The sequence below is a fragment of the Pseudophryne corroboree genome, chromosome 1 (genome assembly GCF_028390025.1).
Source record: "Pseudophryne corroboree isolate aPseCor3 chromosome 1, aPseCor3.hap2, whole genome shotgun sequence".
Classification (NCBI taxonomy): Eukaryota; Metazoa; Chordata; class Amphibia; order Anura; family Myobatrachidae; genus Pseudophryne; species Pseudophryne corroboree.
Window position 1 is genome coordinate 307,882,473 of NC_086444.1, and position 10,649 is coordinate 307,893,121.

General features: G+C 41.7%; 1 protein-coding gene across 2 annotated transcripts in view; it reads right to left on the reverse strand.

Annotated features, from left to right (window-relative positions):
- Window positions 1-10,649, reverse strand: part of B3GNT4 (UDP-GlcNAc:betaGal beta-1,3-N-acetylglucosaminyltransferase 4) — a 71,612-nt gene that overhangs the window by 40,043 nt on the left and 20,920 nt on the right. Inside the window, exon 1 of one of the 2 annotated variants that reach the window (XM_063964467.1) lies at window positions 3,781-3,889. The exons of the other annotated variant lie outside the window; for it this stretch is intronic. The gene's annotated coding sequence lies outside the window, so the exon portion shown is untranslated. Of the gene's footprint in view, window positions 1-3,780; window positions 3,890-10,649 lie in introns of those variants that run through there. 2 annotated transcript variants of the gene reach the window in all.

A 10,649-nucleotide genomic window follows, 5' to 3' on the forward strand; every position in this document is an offset into this window, starting at 1 on the left:
TAAAAGTGATTTTAGCTTTTATACATGTAATCATAATTATCCGCTGCAATGTCCCACAACTTCACAACAAGCATCAAATGAATCTATAAATCAATCTGGTTGCTTCAATAGTAAACATGACCAGTCTATCTGGTTTCGTTCAAATAATACACATACATGACACCACTCCAATATATATAATTTTAAATCATCATGATGTCTGGCGCTTGATATTATTATAATTATGTACTGTATGAGATAAGTGTCGAATCCATCTCTGTGGCGTGTTCCGTGTAAATGCGTGTGTTACCATATATTGCTGTGCTCGCTGCGCGTATTTGCAAGTATAGCTACTTATAATGTGTGTGGTTTGTATGTTCTCTTTATGTAATATTTTTGACTTCGATAGTAGCCATTCAAACCTGTTTGTGTTAACTTGTGTGCATGTTAATCAGGCCAAAATCTCCAGGGTATGTAAACTTTTGATTAGGGTCATTTGGGTAGTTTCTGTTGTCATTAGGATTTAAAAAGAGTAAACACAGTTGTTTGACAATAAATGGCTTCACCCAACCACTAACCATGAGTGAAAAAAAAGTTTTAGAGTTATCATTCATATTCCCTGACAAATGGCCAGAAAATCACAAATTCTGCTAGGGTATGTAAACTTATGAGCACAACTGTAGCAGCTTCCATCCCCCTTCTCCCCTGGACCCATATAGCAGCTCCCCTTCCCCCCTCTGCCCTGTGACGCGATCAGGCTTTCCTCAGTGGCGCCTCGTCTTGGAGCTGCTGTAGCGCAATGACAAGCAGCTCAACCGGTCGGGCCGCTTGTCATTGCGCAGTGGTAGGGGGCAGTGGGCCAGGCAAGATCGGATGCGGCCCGCGGGCCACATGTTGCCCACCCCTAGTCTAGGAAGACAAACCATTGTATCTAAATATGGCTATTCTGATTATAAGATATCCATTGCAAGTCTTTATACATGTTATTGCTTTATTAAAATCAGACACCAAACACTGGTGGGATAAAATAATACTACATAACTAGTTTGAGAATGATAGTAATACCTGAGGATTAAGAAATTTGAAGTATCTTATTACAGATGATAATAAACGTTTAGAAACATGGAATAAAACTCTGGACAGCTGTTCTCCCTGATGTGACTATCAAATATATGGACACTACAGAATGATTATTTTTTTAAAATCCTATCTTAACATAATTTTTTCTAAATTTTTGAGCTGAAGGAGCGACATGTAGGGGACATCTCAGTAGAAGAGACACCTCCTAAATGTAGCTACGATCCCAGCACTGCCACTGACGTAAAATGGGATGATCCAACATCGCCACCATCGGAGTTCCACGCAGATGGCCAGCTGAGTAAGAGGGGAAGGAAGCGAAGGTGAGATGGCAAGGCAAAAGTATGGACCATCTTACTCAGAACTCTCATGCAAGAAAGAACCAACACAACCTTTTTGCCAAAAGTGACATGACTAGATTCTGTAAAGAATTTATATTCCCAGGAAGAGCCTCCACTGTGATTAGATTAGATGTGGCAATTTATAATCTAACCATGTGATTCAGTTTTGCTCACATTTCAGAAAAGACATCTAGGGAGATTGCCTTGATTAGAAAGTTAGGGGAAAAAATAGGATTAGTCTTGGGACTGAGGCTAGGTTACGTAAAAGATATTCACACACCTTATGCCTTTTGTTTTGCCGCAATACCTGTAGTAGGATAAAGCACAATTATGAAAGGTTGGTAACTAATGCTTTTACATTTTTACCTAAATGAATGGGATATAACACAATTTGAAAGTGCCAGGTACATTTAATCACCCAAATAAAGCATGAATTTAAAAACATACAGTACATGAATATTGCAAAATAACCGACCAACGGATATAGATTCAAGTCCTTTTCATTCTCACCCTTGGATTGGGCTGCGGTGGGCTTGCTTAAGGTATTTAAACCGGAAAGGTCCCGGGCCACATTAGACAGCTTCACACCACTGTGCACGCTTGCCAAGGCCTGAGAGAGCTGAAGACCACAGAATTCAATCCAGGGTCCCAGTGTTGTCCATAAAATGCGTTTCAGAGTATCTCCTTCTTCAGTAACGTTACTATTATATTAATGAAGAGGAGGATAAGTTGGATAGCACTAGTGCCCTTTCCAACAAGGCACCAGCAGCCCCCGACAGACTAAATGGAAATTACGACAAAATTGAAAAAGCAAAAACATTGTGCTGGCAATAGCCACTTTTTTTTTTCTTCCAGTCAATATATGAAAATCAAACTCCCTTCCCAAATATCAACACACCTACACTATTCTACTCTCAAAACCAATGACCCAGACCTGGTGACACTATACAAGTTTTTCCAATGGTCAACATGAAGTCAAGGGAATTTGGAAGCAATTATGACGATCATGTTATATGAAGAAAAATCATCCAATATAGTGTTGTGGTGAATTCTGCAAAATAACTTTGAGATGCGCATTTTCTACTTTTCCAAAATGATTAAATAGTTCTACAATAATTCATTTATCTCCATCAGATAGAGTATAGAAGGGGGAGGTCTTCAGTATGCTGCCGGCCGGGATCCCGGTGACCAGTATACCGGCGCCGGGATCCTAACCGCCGGCATGCCGACACATTCTCCCTCTTGGGGGTCCACGACCCCCCTGGAGGAAGACTAAATAGCGTGGCGAGTGAAGCATGCCCGCAAGGGGCTCATTAGCGCTCACCCAGCTGTCTGTATGCCGGCAGTCGGGATCCTGGCGTCGGTATGCTGGCCCCCGGGATCCCGGCCGCTCATACTACACCCATGGAAGGGGAGTCCATTATCATGTCTAGGAGAACCAGTGCCCTAATTATTTAACCACTGACCCTCTGATTCACATTTCAAGCCATGGAGGAATTCCAAGGTCTTTGCATAGGTAGTGCACAATCCAAACAAAGGCAGCAACTCTTTGACAAAATTGAACAATTTACAGCACAGATTCAGAATACTCCATCAGTCCTAATAAATCCATGCCTTGGCATTAAGGAACATAAAGCTTTCAGTTGAAAAATACCATATAACATATTTTAGGTATACAAATACCTAGAAATATTTACGTTCTAACAGATAAACATAAGGAAGTGGATTAATTAGTCCTCAGATCAGTAACAGTACTGGCAACACATTTTTTTGTGCAGAGCCAACTTTATTAAGACAATTACTTTCCTAACCTATTCTACAAGTACATTGACTAAAAAATTCTTATAAAACAAAAAACACTTTACCACCGCTAAATGGTGGTCCTGATAAAATACAAAACCAGTGTGATAATACTACAGAGACCAGACAATGGTGATATACATTTCCTAACACTCGCTACACAGCAAATTGTAATCTCAGATATATTAAAACACTGGATTCATATCTAAAATATGTTGTTATTTCCTTTACCTCCACCAGCCTCATATACCCTCTGCCATTTTGGACAATCTTCTGTTAATGACAAACTGTTGCTTGGTCTAGATTAAAAGGAGGACAGGCTTCTAATATCCCTTAACAAAGAGAAGTCTGGAAATGTTATATTATTTGATTAAAAGGAGCAGTTGAATGACACCTTGTGCACAAGTATTTTGGACAATGTTACCAAAACAAATTCATTGAATGTACTTATTAACATTTATTTATATAGCACCTACACAGTGCTTACAAGGAATCTCTAATTAGTCCCTGTCTCACATTCTATTTAAAAAAAATATATATATTTCCTATTTGTCACATTAGTCAGTTTAAAAATATAACTTACCAAAGGTGATATCCGTTCTGTCATCTGTGTAATGTTAAGATAGCATAGTTTGTATTCACACAGCTAATGCCATCTCCCCTTTACTTCTTGACAGGAGTAATTTGTGGTGATACTTGTCTATAGCAATTGTAATGATCCAAGTAATTGGTTTGAGACTTCCACAGAGATGCATATTCCTGAGGGAAAGCCCAGTCACTTTTCTCAAACACATGAATGTGGTTTATTTGGCCTCACCCTTGCCTTTGGCTCATAGCCCTATTAATTCAAGAAAACGGTCTTTACTTTGCCTTGTTTGACGTCGTCTTTCAACTGCTCAGGCTTTAACTCTGTGTTGGATATTTGGCTGCAGAGCCCTACTGCAAAATACTGAACGTATTGTAGTCCTATGCCATGAAAATGAGCAAACTCGTAGAATTGGACTTTGAACAGAAATATTTACCTCCAATTTGTTGGAAAGTGTGTGTGTTCAGGCTTGAGGCTGCATCAGAGTTTCTATACAATCCAGCAGATGCTTTACAACTACGAACGACCCAGTTACTTAACCAGTGGCGTGGATGTATTGTAGATAAAACATGTAAAGCCATACCCACTGTCATACAAACTGGTAGATGGAGCGGAGCAGGGTGTCAACAGCTCACCATCCAGTATGGTGTACCGTGAAGTGGTGTAGGGACACTGGAAACCGTTGTGGGTTGCAGGTAATCACATGTCTGTCTAGAAGTAAGCAGGAGACTTCTATCTCCCACAATGTCACACTTCACAGTAAAGAACAAGATGGCACACTCAGGGTGTGATTTCAGTAGCCATCTTGGCATTGGGCCTAATTCAGAGTTGATCACAGCAGCAAATTTGTTAGCAGTTGGGCAAAACCATGTGCATTGCAGATATAACATGTGCAGAGAGAGTTAGATTTGGGTGTGGTGTGCTCAAACTGAAATCTAAATTGCAGTGTAAAAATAAAGCAGCCAGTATTTACCCTGCAGAGAAACAAAATAACCCACCCAAATCTAACTTTCTCTACAAACGTTATATCTGCCACACCTGCAGTGCACACTGTTTTGCCCAACTGCTAATAAAATTTGCTGCTGCAATCAACTCTGAATTACCCCCATAGTGAGTGAAGGCTCCATAGAGAACAGAAGAGAGTACCATAGAGAGCAGAAGACTTGAGTCTGTACAGTAGCGCACTCCTCTTTCAACACAATATCTCTAAAGACTTTTGCTGTATTAAAAAAAAAAAAATGGAGTAAACAGTACAGGCTCATTATACTACCTTAAGGTAGTTTTCTTCGGTAGTGCTGAAATCTTCATGTACAAAGTAAACATTTTGTCCTTGAAAAAACAGACAACCATAGAAACATGAAGGCCCTTAACTACCTCATCTACTAGACTAGAGAGCAACCTATTCACAATACCAATCCCTTGATAGGTTTGAGATAACATCACAACAGAACCATTATCTCTGACCTAAATAAATAGAGAAGTTTTGGGAGCAGTATCATTTTGGTCGCAGAGATACGACGTCCTAGCCAAGAAATTTCGTGAAGGGACCATTCTTTAATTAAATTTTTCAAATGCGCTTAACAAGGGTATATAATTGCAGTTATATAAATCCTTATCCAGCAAGAGGTGAATACCCATATATTTTATAGATCTCACTTGCCAAGCATATCTATATCTGTCCTCAAGCAAAGTCAATGTTTGTAACAGAGTATGGAACGGTAAGGCTTCCGTTTTAGAAGTATTTAATTTATAGTAAGATAGTCTAGAATATACATCCAGTATATTATTTATGTAGGGTGGGAAGGGAGGTATCGGGATGGATCAAACAGAGCAAAATATAATCTGCAAATAAACTAATCTTGTGGCTCAGTCCCCCTATCTCGGGACCTGTGACGTTCACATCAGACCTAATAGTCTCAGCCAGGGGCTCGATAGCCAAAGCAAAAATGAGGGGTGACAAGGGTCAACCCTGTCTAGTGCCGTTTGATATAGTAAACCCACCCGACAGACACCCGTTAACAAACACTCTTGCAGAGGGAGTGGAGTACAAAGCAAAGATAGAGTCCAAAAACCTCCCAAAAAAATCCAAATTTACTGAGAACAGATCACAGATATCCCCAATGGAGTCTGTCAAACGCCTTTTCGGCGTCCAATGAGATAATCAGAAGGGGCGTTTTATGTGCATTGCAATACTCCATGATGTTATAAACTCTCCAGGTATAGTCCGGGGCCTGCCTGCCCGGGACAAATCCAACCTGATCAGCAGCTATGAGAGACGGTAATAGAGGGCAGAGACGATTAGCGATAAGCTTCGCAAAAAGCTTAACGTCTGTGTTTAACAAAGCTATAGGACGGTAGTTTTGGACAGATGTAGGTGGTTTACCTGGTTTAGGAATAGCAACTATTTGTGCGTCAAGCATTTCCAGCGGCAAACGCCCCACATCTGATGCCTCATTAAAAACGGACAACAGCACTGTGGCCAAGTCAGCCTTGTATGTTTTATAGAAATTGGGTGGGAAGCCATCAGGACCAGGCGCTTTATCTCTTGGAAGATCATCATCTATAGCTGCTTCTACTTCCTTTAAGGTCCAGGAGGAACCAAGGGACAGGCAGGTCGCAGAGTCCAGCGTTGGGAGGGAGATGTTATTCAGGAAAGACTGGATTTCAGCCTCCAAGGGCTGGGGAGTAGCCGACAACAAGAAAAATATGGTGTAAGTAGCGCTCAGTCCTGTTAACACACAAATGTCCAAATGAAAGTCCAAATGTAACCTTTTCAGGATATCCCTTTGGAGCTTGATGTAATACTTGAACAGAAATTGACGCTTTTTGATGCATCACTCCATAAAGTTGCTTTCAATTGGAGATGTATCTCAGAGAAAAACCAAATGGAAATGGCATAGTGTAGTAGGTTTAAAAATAAAATATGTACACCAGCGTGAATACAGAAAGATGAATGTGAGGAAGAATCTGCGCACCGAGACTCACACTATAATAAGGTGATATACTCCCATAAAGGTATCTTTAGTCACCAGTCGTCCGTTGCATAGATAGACCAACTGTGCACACACCTTCATGCAACAATCCCCATAACGGGACGTACCGTACTCACATAACAATGCAGCTCCCGTAGCGGTTTCTTTACTCCGTGCTGCAACCGTATATCACTCGTTACAGGATGTGGTATTTACCACTAATATTCCAAACGGGGTTGTGGCCGACAAGGGCGGCGGGGTTGTTATCTTTCCTTCAGCAGATAGACCGTTGAACACTCTGTGGTCGGGCACAGACAGAAGACTGTCTCCACCACATAGGTTATACTTGGAAACATCACTGTAATGGAAGGTGAATCCTTTCAATCATCTGCTGTCTCGTCGCTTTGATCAATTAGTTCTGTAGTTCTGGGCCCCTCAGACTTCCCGTCCAATAATCTGCTAAACAACCCTCACTCCCCACATACGGTGCTTGAGACCCAGTCGCACCTCCTCCCTCACAGCCCACAATGTCTCCCGGTTTGATAAGCTTGACGAAGCCGGTAGTGATTGGTGGTCACGTGATAGGTAGAAAGTCGCCCACCCATCCAGAAACCGCAGTGACCACCCTATCACGTGACCACCCGTCACTACCGGCTTCGTCAAGCTTGTCAGACCGGGAGACCTTGTGGGCTGTGAGGGAGGAGATGTGACTGGGTCTCAAGCACCATATGTGGGGAGTGAGGGTTGTTTAGCAGATTATTGGATGGGAAGTCTGAGGAGCCCAGAACTACAGAACTAATTGATCAAAGCGACGAGAAAGCAGATGATTGAAAGGATTCACCTTCCATTACAGTGATGTTTCCAAGTATAACCTATGTGGTGGAGACAGTCTTCTGTCTGTGCCCGACCACAGAGTGTTCAACGGTCTATCTGCTGAAGGAAAGATAACAACCCCGTTTGGAGAATTAGTGGTAATACCACCTCCTGTAATGAGTGATATACGGAGTAAAGAAACCGCTACAGGAGCTGCATTGCTATGTGAGTACGGTACGTCCCGTTATGGGGATTGTTGCATGAAGGTGTGTGCACAGTTGGTCTATCTATGCAACGGACGACTGGTGACTAAAGATACCTTTATGGGAGTATATCACCTTATTATAGTGTGAGTCTCGGTGCGCAGATTCTTCCTTACATTCATCTTTCTGTATTCACGCTGGTGTACATATTTTATTTTTAAACCTACTACACTATGCCATTTTCATTTGGTTTTTCTCTGAGGTACATCTCCAATTGAAAGCAACTTTATGGAGTGATGCATCAAAAAGCGTCAATTTCTGTTCAAGTATTACATCAAGCTCCAAAGGGATATCCTGAAAAGGTTACATTTGGACTTTCATTTGGACATTTGTGTGTTAACGGGACTGAGCGCTACTTACACCATATTTTTCTTGTTGTTTGCTATCTTTGGGAGTTTGGTGGTCCCTCTATGTGTGTATAGCTGCATAAGTCTTATTTTTGCACCTTGGGACAGTTCACCATTTGTGTTTTTGGGGAGTAGCCGAGTCCGACTGTAAACTGTAAAGTTGGGAATAATGGGGCAGATGTATTAACCTGGAGAAGGCATAAGGAAGTGATAAACCAGTGATATGTGCAAGGTGATAAAGGCACCAGCCAATCAGCTCAAATATGTAAATTAACAGTTAAGATCTGATTGGCTGGTGCCTTTATCACCTTGCACATATCACTGGTTTATCACTTCCTTATGCCTTCTCCAGGTTAATACATTTGCCCCAATATTCTGCAAAGGAGTTTGCGATGTCATAAGGGTCAGATACTCTGGAGCCAGTGGAGGAACAGATATAATGAATTCTAGCCTTAGCTCGCCTACCTCGTAATTTCTGGGCCAAGAGCCGACCCGCTTTATTTCAAAATACATAAAATCTCTGGTTCAGGCGCGCAATATTACGTTGCACCTCCCGAAGAGAGAAAATATTCACCCTCTCCCTAGCGGCAAGCAAAAGTTTAAGAAGATTTCTATTTTGTGGATTAGCTTTATGCGCCAGTTCAAGTCTGGCAGCTTCACTTTCAGCCAACCGTCGTTCCGTATTTTGAGCGCGTTTGAGCCGTGAAGCTGCCTGAATTGCCGATCCCCGTACTACTGCTTTAAGGGAGCACCAGTTATTAAAGATCGAGGTGTCCTCAGGTTTGTTAGTATCTAGATAGGACTGTATAGAACGTTGTATGACACAAAATGCTTCTGGATGATTAAGTAGGAAATTCCCTAGCCGTCAGGGGCCTGGGGACATTGTACGGGCTCCCGGGTCCCATATTACCAATAACGGTGAGTGGTCAGATCAGGACATCGGTAGAATGATTACTTTCCTGATAGTCGCTAGCGACTCTTTAGAATTGATCTTTTGTTGACTGATAGAGTACGAGGAATGGACAGGTGAGTAAAAAGAATAGTCCCTAACTGTAGGATGTTTAGTCCTCCACACATCATAGAGATCATACTCCCCGAGTAAGTGGCGAAAACCAGCTTTCTTATCAGAAGTAGTCCTAATCCTAGATGAGGTAGCTCTAATGGGTCTGGATCTGTCCATAGAGGGGTCCACAACCATATTAAAATCTCCTATTATCATCTCGGCCCCTTTAGCCTGATTCTGTATTAGGGAACAAAATTTCCTGCAGAATGCCATTTGCCCAGAATTCGGTGCATAACATGAAACCAAGGTGACCGTAGCATTCTAGAGTTGACCTATTAATATAAAAGGTACCGACTATCGGGGTCAACTATTTGGGATTCTAAGGTAAAAGGACAGTTCTGGGAGAATAGTATCGCAACACCAGCCTTTCTTGATGGGCCATTAGCCATATAACAGGTAGAGAACCGGCTATCGTAAAGTTTTGGGGGGTCCAGTTTCCTAAAATGAGTTTCCTGAATAGCAACTACATTTGCCTTTAATTTATAGAAGTATGACAGTGCTAATTTACGGTTCTGAGGGGAATTCAATCCCTTAACATTCAGTGATACCAACTTAACCATAACTGAGTGACTGGGGGGCTTGCTGACCGCTTAAACCCACAAACAGTGAAAGACTACCGTACCCTGAACACTGTACCACATTAGAGCAATAAACATGGGGAAGACAAGACACAAAGGGGAAACAGACATAGGGAGAGAGGAAAGAGACAACAGAAAAGAAAAAAAACAGATCCCGTAAAGATATAGAGTCATAGTAAGGCGCCAAAACATCCAGCGCCTCACACTACAAAAGAGAGAGGTTAGTGGCCAACCTCCCCGCAATCAAATAACCTAAAATTATAAAGCTTGGCAAACCTATGGACACATGGCATAGAGAACAAATAAGGGTAAGGCAACACAAATATGCTATCTTAAGAAGAACACTGAGTTCTAGAACTAACAAATTATCATAGTGCGTAAAACAGAAATATCAAAATGAGACATATTGTGTATCTCTAACTCCTGAAACATAACACTGAACAATGCATAAAGGATCAGAACTGGAAAAAGAAAACAAAAAAAACAAACAAAAAACTCAATGTCAATAAGCAGCAAAGGCAATGTCCATAGCAATCTTTGAAGCGAGCCATTATGAAAAGGCAATACTAGCCCAATGGAGGCCGTTCATGGCAAAGAGATGCAACCGAGGCGAGGCCCTATTTCCCAACAGTCGACCAGTCCTGCTGGAGTCGGCGGTCAGGAGAGCCAGTCCTGCGATCTCCCCTTAAATTCCATTTGTGAAGAAGTTTCATACCATCCTCTACTGAAGACACAGCAATAGTAGAACCTTCTTTAGAAATCAGAAGACGCGTGGGGAAGCCCCACCTATAAATAATACCAGCTTTCCTAAGAGCCATGGTGATAGATTG